A 13257-nucleotide genomic window follows, 5' to 3' on the forward strand; every position below is an offset into this window, starting at 1 on the left:
ACAACTGATAATGGGAATTTGTACAGTGGTGAAGATTTCAATCCAGAGTTTGTATCTTATTCCAACTATATATATTTGAATGAGCTTGTCATGTATTTTATAAGGCAAAAATTTAGAGATTGCACTTATGATTGTATTGTTGAGGCACTGGGGCAGAATAATTTGCATAACATATGCAACTGTGGGAGAGTTTTATCCAGCCTCTCAGTGTGATTTCAGGCACAGGAATCTGGCAGTTGGGAATCAACCCGCAGCAGGCAGCCCTGATTATTTCAGCAGAGACAGCAATCAAGGTAAATAAATATTTGCTGCAAGTGTAATTTAATTCTCTTCTCATCAGTGCAACACATTTCATGTCTTATGCAGTTCCAAATCCCTGCCCCATCAGTGCTGTAGCCAGGCTCGGGTCTGTATGCAGGAAGAGGCAAGAAATTTGTTTGAAATCTGTTTTGAAGCCTGTACCTAATCACAGCACAGCTCTGTCAGAGATAGGGACAATGAGTAATATCTGTAATTAATAATTCAGTAATCATTTCTAACAAGTTTAATTTTCAATAGGCTCTTCTCATCAGTGTAACAAATTTCCTGTCTTATGCAGTTCCAAATCCCTGCATAGCAGTGCTGTAGCCAGGCTCGGGTCTGTATGTAGGAAGAGGCATAGTTGAAATCTGCTTGGGTATAATTTTTTGAAGCCTGTACCTCATCACAGCATAGCTCTGTCAGAGGATAGGGACTGTGAAAGTCGTCGCCCCCCTATCCCTCGTTTCTATCCGGCCCTCTGGATTACTTCCTACTTTCATCCCTCAATCTCTCCTTTCACCTCACCCTGGGTGCCAAGCGAGCAGATTATATTTGCGCCGGAATTACAAAAGGGGGGTTTCACATAACAATTTATATTTGTATGTCCCTGGTTCGTTTACACATATACAGCAAGTGAATATACAACTGTTTAAATGGACAGTACCGTAGTTCTTGAAATTAAAGCATTCTCGTAGGATATATTGGTTTATTTTACGTAGTTATATATATACATATTTTACAGAGCGTTTCCATGAGTGTCTTGCATAGATCAAATTACCAAATCTCTAATAATATATATATGCGCACCTATGGCATAACCATCGGCACTTCCCTTACCACCGAGTTAGCAAAACTATCTCGGTGGGCCTATCCTCAGCTTAAATGATATTCCGTTACAAATGCGTTTTCTTACGCCTTCACTCCTTCGTTTGGGCATCAATTAATCAAATCCGGAAATATCCACATAATCAAAGCTTTTTCTAAAAGGGGACTTGGGACAGCAACAGGGGCTGGCATAACCAGATGCTACATTGTTATATCCAGTTTAGCCACCATAAGTGGACTAAACTTGAGGAGACGTTCCTCTTTCGTCGATCAATGGGGAAACACTGTTTTTTTGCTAAAGCCCACTGGCTCTTTTTATAGCCGGGGTAAACGTCCGTGGACGTGGACCCCGTAGCGTTGGAAAATTCCACTGCCAACGGTCTTTGTAAGACAGCTAGCTCCCCCAACCGGGGAGGTAAGAAACAGGGGAATCTAACATCCAGCAAAGCACAATTCAATAATATACACTTACATGAAATAATAACATAAAAGTACACTCATGGAAGCATATTACTTAACCCTACCCTTGTAGCTGGCCAGCAATTAATTATTACAATATACCAAAACCAGTAATGGTCAATCCGACCGTTACATAGTTCCCCCCTTCAAGAGGAACAAGAAAAAACAATACACTCAAAAACAAAATCACCATATTTACAAAAGCATCCAACACAATTACTCAACACACACTAAAGATATTCAACTGTTCTCAGAGTATCTGAAAAATGAAATAGTCTCTAGTTCATTCACTTTATCACATTGTCCACAATGTTCACAGATTCACCAAGCTTCCTCTTCCTTGTGAAGTCCGCCACTGAAGTATCCTCTCTAGGATGAAGTCTTCCTGACAGCATCTTCCTTGAAGTTGGTTTTCTCTGGTTCCTGGTTTGACTCTCCACCGAGTCCTTGGCTTCGACTCCTGACCGAGTCCTTGGTTCGACTCTTCACCGAGTCCTTGATTCGACTCTTCACCGAGTCCTTGGTTCGACTCCCAACTGAGTCCTTGGTTTGACTCCCAACTGAGTCCTGGTTCGACTCTCAACCGAGTCCTGGTTCGACTCTCAACCGAGTCCTGGTTCGACTCCCAACTGAGTCCTGGTTCGACTCTCGAACCTAAATCTGCAATGTGTCTTTCTGTTTACAACTTGGAGACACGCAAATAAATAAACAGTTTTGTGTGAATGAAGAAAATAGGGGTAAGTTATATACAAATGAAAACTAAATAAAAAAATCAAATAAAAGAAGATCCGCGGTCGGCTATTATGACAGCTGGGATTGCTGGCTAGGCGGCCCGACGGTAGTCTTCCTAACCCTCATTAGGAGTTGTCGCGTGGCTCCCCTTGGCTGTTTTCTGTCCCTCCACCTCGCAGCAAAAGCTGGTGGTTTATGGCTGGACAACTGGCCTGGTTCACCTTCCACAATCGGACAATCATTCCCATTCTTTGCCCTGAAAATATCTTCTTTAATCCTTCCAGACATTAAACATGGACCTGAGTGTTCCGTTTCAAGTTCACCATTAACGCCACGCAATCTGCCAGATATAGTGTGCTCTTTCAGCCACACCTCGTCTCCAATGCGAAATTTACATGGCTTACGTTTGATCTCGTTCTCTTCATCCGGGAACACCTTATGTAAGGCTGGGCTCGTTTTCTTGTATTTCAGTCTCACTTCTTCTGTCTTCCTTTTGCTGGAAACAGTACAGGGAACGCAACTTCTGACGTAGCGAGCGATATCTCGTGTCATTCCAAGCCACGAATATTTCTCCTTGATTTTCGACAAAGTTTTCTGCTTCCCACTGTGCCCTGCAAATTCAGAATCGTGATGTGACGTCAATATTTGAGATTTCAAACTCAACGGGACCCATATTTTGGCTGTTCCCTTAGAATCTTGCTTGCAGTCTATCCTCCTGCACAAAACTCCCTCCTCATCCAAAAACGACTGATTGGCCAACTTAGCAACTTTCTCCTTATGCTTCCTACTCCCAGAGAAATGCTTTCCCTTCAGTTGTTTCATTATATGAGATAACAAACTGTCTCTCATTTGCTCTGAAACAAGCGATGAAGTTTTTTGTAGCCTCTCAGAAACCAGTAATTCATCATTTTCATTGTTCTCTAAAGCAAAAGGCAAAAATGATAATGCATGGTTCTTCTTGTCCGTAGAAATGGAATTTTTTCGAGGAAATTTGCATTCCCTTTTTATTCCCTTCCTCCGTTTTCTCTTTACCTCTTTCGAGATTTTCAGAGAGCATAATGCACCAGCGTTTGCAGTCTTCTGAACTTCGAGTCCTTGGGAATCCACTAATTGGCCCGTATCCTCATTCGTAGACTTCCCGCTATTCTCTTGTGCATGTGTGTTGCATCCATCCAGGCTCGAGGGATCTGACGAGTTATTCCTTTCCTGTACCACGTTATTTCTCTGCATAACTGTAACAGCGAATTCTCGTTTACATGCACGCTTCGAGAACGTGTAAATCACGTCGCTATCCTTGAACGACCAACCGTTCTGCTCAATGTGCAAAATTATCCCACTCTGCTTCAAAAAATCCCTTCCAACGATTATGTCTCGGAAACAATTCTCAAGGATGATAAATTTATGCCTAAATTTCATGTTATTTCAACAAACAGTAGCATACATCTCGCCAGCTGATATAACGCTGCCCACAGCTAACGAAATGTTCCATTTTCTCGTCTTCATGAATTTATTTCCATCCCTCTCTAACAACTTGGCTGTCTCCAAACTTAGCGTAGAAGCTGAAGCTCCCGTGTCTGCAAATAATACAAAGCGTTTCTTGTTAATCTTACATTGAATGAGAGGTTCGAGGTCTTGCTGAAAACAGCTTTCTCCATTCAAAAAACGGCCTTTGTTTCTGCGTTTTCTCCCGGCGGGTGACAGAAGGTTTATTTGGGGACGCTGCTGACCTCCCTTTCCAGCGGGTTGGTTCCTTTTATTGGTCTGTTGACATTCCTGAAGTTTATGGCCCTCACAACGGCAGCCCCAACAAATTAACTTTGCAGAATTTTTATTGGCCCCCGCTTGCCCAAAAGTTGCATCAAAAGAGGGTCTCTTTTGCCCTACGGTCGTGTCACCGCCAATACCCCTTCTTAGAAACGCGGTTGTTTCACAGCCCTTGATCCTTTTTCCTAAACCTGGATTCAGAGAGCATAAGGGTAGCTGGTCACTCTCGGTTCCCCCCTCGCTTGTCCTCGCGGACAAAGCCAAATGTTTTCCTCCTGTTCTTCGTGAGGTGTCCTCTTCAGTGTTGCAAACTTCAGAAAATGATAATTCCGTCTCACCGGCGAGCGGTGAATAATAAAGCCTTTCTGAATACAACCTCCTCTGAACAATGGCTGCTTCAGATTCCAATTCCTTCAAAGTATGAAATTGCATCCCATACAAATGCCTTCGGAAACTAGGGTGTGCATGAGATAGAATATGTTCTATTACTTCACATTCCTCTGTCTCTTTTTGCCTCATAGAAAACAGTTTTCTCATTCGACGAATAAACAAAACCAGAGATTCTTCGCTCATTTGGAAGCGATTCAGAATCAAACGGTCGATCTCATTCTTATAATCTACAGAATAATATTCTTCTAAAAAAGCATTTTCAAAGCTCTTGAAATCTTCAAACGGGCGTGAAAATCTAAACCAATCCCCTGCAGCCCTCCTTAGCGAAAAGGGAAGAATCTTGTCAAACAATGACTTCTCCGAAATGTCCATGACATCCTTAAAATTCCGCAACTCTTGCAAATAATCATGCGGCGAAATCTTGTCATCGCTCCCTGTGAAGACTGGAATCGGTAAATTTGACTTATCGAGAATTTTCTGAACTTTTTTCTCCTCTTCCTTAGCACTCCGCTGTTCAGTGCGCGATAAAGCAAGATTATTTAATTCCCTAATAATTTCCTCCTGAGATTTATCGCTTATATCCTGATTACCCAATAGCTGTCCAAGCAAATCTCTATCAATTTGTACTGCCATTTTTTCTACTTTACTTTTTCCACTACGTAATAACATTCACTTCTGTACGATCTTCGTTGTAAAAAATTAAAAAATCTATCCGTCCGTCAGTCCGTCTATCTTTCAAACCTATAGATCTGACGACATTTTATACAACAAGATATATCCTGGACAATGGAGCCCCCATATGTGAAAGTCGTCGCCCCCCTATCCCTCGTTTCTATCCGGCCCTCTGGATTACTTCCTACTTTCATCCCTCAATCTCTCCTTTCACCTCACCCTGGGTGCCAAGCGAGCAGATTATATTTGCGCCGGAATTACAAAAGGGGGGTTTCACATAACAATTTATATTTGTATGTCCCTGGTTCGTTTACACATATACAGCAAGTGAATATACAACTGTTTAAATGGACAGTACCGTAGTTCTTGAAATTAAAGCATTCTCGTAGGATATATTGGTTTATTTTACGTAGTTATATATATACATATTTTACAGAGCGTTTCCATGAGTGTCTTGCATAGATCAAATTACCAAATCTCTAATAATATATATATGCGCACCTATGGCATAACCATCGGCACTTCCCTTACCACCGAGTTAGCAAAACTATCTCGGTGGGCCTATCCTCAGCTTAAATGATATTCCGTTACAAATGCGTTTTCTTACGCCTTCACTCCTTCGTTTGGGCATCAATTAATCAAATCCGGAAATATCCACATAATCAAAGCTTTTTCTAAAAGGGGACTTGGGACAGCAACAGGGGCTGGCATAACCAGATGCTACATTGTTATATCCAGTTTAGCCACCATAAGTGGACTAAACTTGAGGAGACGTTCCTCTTTCGTCGATCAATGGGGAAACACTGTTTTTTTGCTAAAGCCCACTGGCTCTTTTTATAGCCGGGGTAAACGTCCGTGGACGTGGACCCCGTAGCGTTGGAAAATTCCACTGCCAACGGTCTTTGTAAGACAGCTAGCTCCCCCAACCGGGGAGGTAAGAAACAGGGGAATCTAACATCCAGCAAAGCACAATTCAATAATATACACTTACATGAAATAATAACATAAAAGTACACTCATGGAAGCATATTACTTAACCCTACCCTTGTAGCTGGCCAGCAATTAATTATTACAATATACCAAAACCAGTAATGGTCAATCCGACCGTTACAGGACATTGAGTATAAAATCTGTAATCAATAAGTCAGTAATCAATTCTAACAAGTTTAATTTTTAATAGGATCTTCTCATCAGTGTAACAAATTTCCTGTCTTGTTTCACATGCAGTTCCAAATCCCTGCCCCATCAGTGCTGTAGAAATATGAGCCAGGCTCGGGTCTGTATGTAGGAAGAGGCAAGACATTTGTTTGAAATCTGCTTGGGTATAATTTTCTGAAGCCTGTACCTAATCACAGCACAGCTCTGTCAGAGATAGGACATTGAGTATAAAATCTGTAATCAATATTGTCAGTAATCAATTCTAACAAGTTTAATTCTCTTCTCATCGGTGTAACAAATTTCCTGTCTTGTTTCACATGCAAATCCCTGCTCATCAGTGCTTCAGCCAGGCTTGGGTCTGTATGCAGGAAGAGGCAAGATATTTGTTTGAAATCTGCTTGGGTATAATTTTCTGAAGCCTGTACCCATCACAGCATAGCTCTGTCAGAGATAGGGACATTGAGTAATAATTAATAATTATTCTTGTCAGTAATCAATTCTAACAAGTTTAATTTTTAATAGGTTCTTCTCATCAGTGTAACAAATTTCCTGTCTCATGCAGTTCCAAATCCCTACCCATCATCAGTGCTGTAGAAATATCAGCCAGGCTCGGGTCTGTATGTAGGAAGAGGCAAGATATTTGTTTGAAATCTGCTTGGGTATAATTTTCTGAAGCCTGTACCTCATCACAGCATAGCTCTGTCAGAGATAGGGACATTGAGTATAAAATATATTAAAATATTCAGAACAAACCTCTATAAGATATGACAACCTGCAACAATCTGGATGTATGAGATGTTTTATTTTCTGTATTTTTCAGGCTCTCTTGTTACAATCTTGTTTCTCTCTTCAACATTGCCATCACTATAATAATATCTGCCACATGTTCTATGTTAACAACTTCATAATCGATGCAAAAAAAATAAACCTGAAAACATATCTGTAATCTAATCAATTCTAACATTTAATTTTCAATAGGCTCTTCTCCTGTCTTGTTTTACATACAGTTCCATCCCTGCTCATCAGTGCTGTAGAAATATCAGCCAGGCTCGGGGGTCTGTGTGTAGGAACAGGCAAGATATTTGTTTGAAATCTGCTTGGGTATAATTTTCTGAAGCCTGTACCTAATAACAGAATCACAGCATAGCTCTGTCAGAGATAAGAACATTGAGTAATATCTGTCATCAACAATTAATAATTATTCTTGTCAGTAATCAATTCTAACAAGTTTAATTCTTAATAGACTCTTCTCTGTGTTGTTTCACATGCAGTTCCATCCCTGTCCATCAGTGCTGTAGAAATATCAGCCAGGCTCGGGGGGGTCTGTATGCAGGAACAGGCATAGTTGAAATCTGCTTGGGTATAATTTTCTGAAGCCTGTACCTAATAATAACATCCCAGCACAGCTCTGTCAGAGACAGGGACATTGAGTATAAACTTTATTGTGAAAACATATCTGTAATCAATAATCATTATTCTTGTCAGTAATCAATTCCTTCTCATCAGTGTAACAAATTTCCTGTCTTGTTTCACATGCAGTTCCATCCCTGTCCATCAGTGCTGTAGAAATATCAGCCAGGCTCGGGGGGGTCTGTATGCAGGAACAGGCATAGTTGAAATCTGCTTGGGTATAATTTTCTGAAGCCTGTACCTAATAATAACATCACAGCACAGCTCTGTCAGAGACAGGGACATTGAGTATAAACCTCTATAAGATATGACAACCTGCAACAATCTGGATGTATGATATGTTTTATTGTTTTTATGTTTCTGTATTTTTCAGGTTCTCTTTTGTTACAATCTCATTGCCCTGCCACATGTTCTATGATTATATGCTCTAACAACTTATCTGTAATCAATAATAATTTTTCTTGTCAGTAGCTCTTCTCATCAGTGTAACAAATTTCCTGTCTTGTTTTGCATGCAGTTCCAAATCCCTACCCATCAATGCTCAGCCAGGCTCGGGTCTGTATGTAGGAAGAGGCAAGATATTTGTTTGAAATCTGCTCTGAAGCCTGTACCTCATCACAGCACAGCTCTGTCAGAGATAGGGACATATATCTATAATCAATAATTCTCAATAATCAATTGTAACAAGTTTAATTTTCTTCTCATCAGTGTAACAAATTTCCTTCTTGTTTTACATGCAGTTCCAAATTCCTTCACATTAGTGCTCAGCCAGGCTCGGGTCTGTATGCAGGAAGAGGCAAGATATTTGTTTGAAATCTGCTCTGAAGCCTGTACCTCATCACAGCACAGCTCTGTCAGAGATAGGGACATTGAGTATAAATTTAATTATATTCAGAACAAACCTCTATAAGATATGACAACCTGCAACAATCTGGATGTATGAGATGTTTTGTTTCTGTATTTTTCAGGCTCTCTTGTTACAATCTTGTTTCTCTCTGCAACATTGCCATCACTATAATAATATCTGCCACATGTTCTATCTAACAACTTCATAATCGATGCAAAAAAATAAACCTGAAAACATATCTGTAATCAATAATAATCTTGTCAGTAATTAATTCTAACTCATCAGTGTAACAAATTTCCTGTCTTGTTTCACATTTCCAAATCCCTGCCCATCAGTGCTGTAGAAATATCAGCCAGGCTCGGGTCTGTGTGCAGGAAGAGGCAAGATATTTGTTTGAAATCTGCTTGGGTATAATTTTCTGAAGCCTGTACCTAATAATAGCATCACAGCATAGGTCTGATAGAGAAGCAGCCATTATAAATATACATATAATGCAGATATTTGTGAAAACATTGACAGGCAAGACAGTGACCCTGGAGGTAAATCCAGAAGACACTGTTGCTGCTTTATAGCTGCTGCTGATAATCTGATTCTGATATTTTCCACCATTGTTCCTATATAAACGTTTCAACATATGTTAAGAATTAAGAATCAGATATTCAATAATAAATAACCACTAAATCAAAATGGAAAAAATCCTCGAGTCGTGCATGTAGGTCGTTGGCCTCCCTCGAACAAGCTGTTGTTTTCAAATTACAAAACCTCGCCGTTTTGCTAAAATCAGGCAAAAATGAAGAAAGTAGTTAGAATTCTTCAATTTCATTAGCATATTATCATAGATGACTATACTAAAAGTTGATATACATATATATATATATATATATATATATATTCGATTTAGAGACTAAAACATGCATGTTTATTTCATGTTTTCTTTATTTTCAACGTAATACTCCCTAAATTTCATTCCCCACCCCGTCAGCAACCCCAGATGATTAATCCTGGCGCCGCCGTTGCCGGTTTGGTAGGAACTTTACTGTCGCAGGCGGTGCGCATATTGAACATTTGTGAACAATCATGTGTGACATCCACATACCTTTAAATTCCTTATTCAAATTTTTATGCATAAATCTTATTGAGTTGAAGATTACACCTGAGTAGTTTTCTTCACCTTGACTATCTAGTTACTGAGATATTTACATCTGTAATATCAATTTTTTTAAAACGCACTGTACACTTATTTCTGCATAAAGTGAGAGAAAAGTTTCAATGTTGTCCTTACATAAATGAATGTGCTTATTGTGTAGAGAGGCAGCCTACAGAAGTCAGCAGTGTGAAATTTGATCTTTTTTGTAACCACTGATGTAAGGATACGGAACGTCCCGACAGTTGATCCATATCCAGACATTTTACGAACTGCAATTATAATGGGAGAATATCTCGTTCTTTTAACTCAATTCTAGATATGTTCTTTATTTTAATACTCATTGCTAACAGACATAATTTAATTTATAAATACATATATATATATATATATATATATATATATATATATTTATATATATATATATATATTTAAACCTAGAATTACCACGTTACATCACTCATCCTCGTCTTTGCATTTAGTCAAAAGTGGCATAAATTCGAAGCAAAATAAACCAAAATCAATCAATCAATGGAATTTGAAAAATTTGTTGTTCTGCAGAAAACAGTATAGGTAATTCGAAAACTCCTAATAATTGAATGCAAACAATACCACTACGCTGTACGCCGTGACAGCCTTTGTCTGTAAGCAACTGCGATGCTGATTGTCGTGTCAAGGGGGAGGTGTACCATTACCTTCTCTATCTGAAAGCCTGATCGCTTGCTCTGGTCACGTGACTAAGCGTCAGCAACTGGAGGCGAGATAGCCGCCATGTTTGAGTTGTTTCTTGGGAATCAATGTTGGACCTTTTTAGTGAATATGGAATTGTAATGAAAATTTATGAACTCTATTCGAGTTTACATGAGTTTACATGCTTAAATGTACAAAAGATATGGTGTATAAGTGTTGTGTGCTCAATAGCAGAGGCAATTATGTTGAAAAAGGTAAGAGTAACGTTCACATTTCTTCAAGATGTTGCTGAAAATGAGAAAGGTGTAGTGCAATTCAATGGATTCGGTCCCTACGAAAAGTACAAGTTAAGTAACAAAGGTTTTATCCTCATCAATAAATAACGGAAATAGTACATGATGTAAAGATTTCATGTGTCCGGAATAGGCATCTAATATACTCTTAGATTTGGTCAAGTTCTATCTTTTGTCAACAATTTTTTTTAGAAATATCAAATAATTTACCCTGAATTACAACGTTAAGATTAACGTTTAAGATGCGTCGTTGCTTATGATTGCAAAATAATTAGTTTCAAGATTTGGTCAACGTTTAAAATATTATGTTCATATCTACCAAAGCAGTTTTATTAGTGTAAATCTTATGCAAGCATTCGATAACTTATTCATATAATTTACGCAAATGTTCAGTTTCAAAATATATTTAATGAAAGAAAGTTATATAACTGGGCCAAATTGATACATGTATATATTTACATTCTTATTTTACTCCGCTTTTATGCTTCTTTAGGCTAATCGGAGGATAATGGAAGAAGATATGCTATGATTTCAAATACAAGGGTACGATGTGTAACAACAACTTCGATGAAATATTCGTGCGTAAAATTATCCAAGATTTATATTACTTATGTTTCAACACAAATATTTTTACACAGAAAGCATTTTATTGCCTAGATATGTTAATATGAACTACAAATGTATTAAATTTTATAAAATTGTTTCATGTGAATTGTTATTTTATATTTTGTCTTTGTGAAGTTTCGATGTTCGTAATTTTGATTATTAAATCAGTGATAATGTTTCATAATTCACTAACATTCTGCACGATTTTATTAACAGAGTGTAAACACAGTGTAAGGAAATATTCCAAATGAATGCTAAGATCGAAATATTAATCTGTCTTTTTTTCAATGAAAATGTTGAAACTCTTTAAGTTATTGTCACAGATCTTACTAACCACAATGAAAAGATTCAATTTGTTTATTATCTTTCGTTCAATAAAGTTAAAAGAGTTGAATTTGCAATGTGACAAGTGATTTAGGTTTAGTCTTTATTCACAGAAATGTAACATTGCCCTTGTACCAATTTCTTTCGCATTTGCTAAGAGATTATAGAAATTAAGTTTTTGTATTGAGATTGTACAGCTACACAGAATATATGCATTATCTGGTTGATTAATTTTGGGTAAAGTTAAATCAAATTTAATTGATTATGTATCTTGGCAAGTTTACTGTCAATCGAACATGCGGGGTTTTGATTTAATCCATTGATTTTTACATACAAAAGTTCATACAAAAGCTGTAACGAGTCTTACTGTAGCTGACAAATCTTTCGGATAATATTTTTCAAAGAAATACAATGTTTAATTTGTTTTCGACATGAAGTTTCTAAAGGTTTTCAACTCTTTCTTTGTGCTACGGTAGGAATTTTGGTGTAAATATTCAATATTCTATTTTCTTCTAACTATATTCATCGGGAGGATAAATGTCAAAATTTAACATCATAAAAGAAATAAATATACCTTAATTCTCTACGATAAAAATACGACAAAGGGTTTACAGCGTTAAGACGATCGCCTCCAGATGATGACGTCTTGACTGAGCGCTGTGGCCTGAACCTCAAGATGGTCTTGGGTGTACCGGTCAGTTCAATGGAGCTGTTCATTGCCAAACTTTTCCGGTGGCGAAAACCCACCCGTCTTGCGTCCCTACGTCCCTAAATAACTTCGTTCGTCATTTGATTGCCCTAAGCTTTACATTGGAGCGCGATCGGATGTCTATTCAAACGTTGTTTTCAATAAAGGTAAGAATTTCTCGTGTAAATCGATACTGAAAATGGGTTTAGCAAAGCTTAGGATTATGTAGCCAGCCATAAGTTTCCGAAAATTAAATTTTCCTGAACCTAAGAATTAATATATTAAAGCGCAACGGAATGGTTGCGAAAACGAGCTGAATATATTAAGTTTATGCACAAAGAACACTATACTTGAAGTGATTTGGGTCGTCTCTAGCTTGACGATAAATGTATGTATATAAAACAAAGGACCATATTTACTGGCTACGTGCAAAAGAATGATATTACGTGAAAAAAAAGTCAGTTATTAAAAATAACTACAGTCGCTGCGGAATTATAATCCATTATTCTATACCGAATTCTTAACAATAGATCACTTAAATTGTGAAAATGCAAGTGACGTAAAAAAGTGCTGTGCAAATTTTAAGACATTTTGGAGTTCCGATATCTTTTCTGTTATTGAAGATCGTCTTTTCAAAAGTCTTATTTTTACAGCACTGATTATTCAACTATCATGTTCAGACATCATTTCTGAGGTTAAGATGATACTAAACTTGCAATCTAATGTAATAGCAGCACGTTCGGCTTCAAATTTTCCATGGATTTAAATGGGAGAACAATTGCCGATCAAAAGCGTGGGGATACAACAGGGGTTCTGCCACCTACAATAGTTTGCTTTGGCCAGGCCAAAAAATTATTTCTGTTACTTTGAGAAATTATGTTGCGCACTGCGCCTCTACAATTGTACGTTTAGCTCTGGCTGTAATATTACCATGGCATTGGCAGTTACATCTAAT

At 38.0% G+C, this 13257-nt stretch overlaps 1 long non-coding RNA gene across 1 annotated transcript in view; it reads left to right on the top strand.

The window, feature by feature from the left end:
- Window positions 1-246: 246 nt before the first annotated feature.
- LOC145987240 (uncharacterized) overlaps window positions 247-13257 on the top strand; it is a 54174-nt gene continuing 41163 nt past the window's right edge. Inside the window, exon 1 of the long non-coding RNA XR_014441637.1 lies at window positions 247-293. This is a non-coding gene — a long non-coding RNA (uncharacterized LOC145987240). The remainder of the gene's footprint in view (window positions 294-13257) is intronic.

This window comes from Lepisma saccharinum, chromosome 4 (genome assembly GCF_977018435.1).
Source record: "Lepisma saccharinum chromosome 4, izLepSacc3.1, whole genome shotgun sequence".
Lineage (NCBI taxonomy): Eukaryota > Metazoa > Arthropoda > Insecta > Zygentoma > Lepismatidae > Lepisma > Lepisma saccharinum.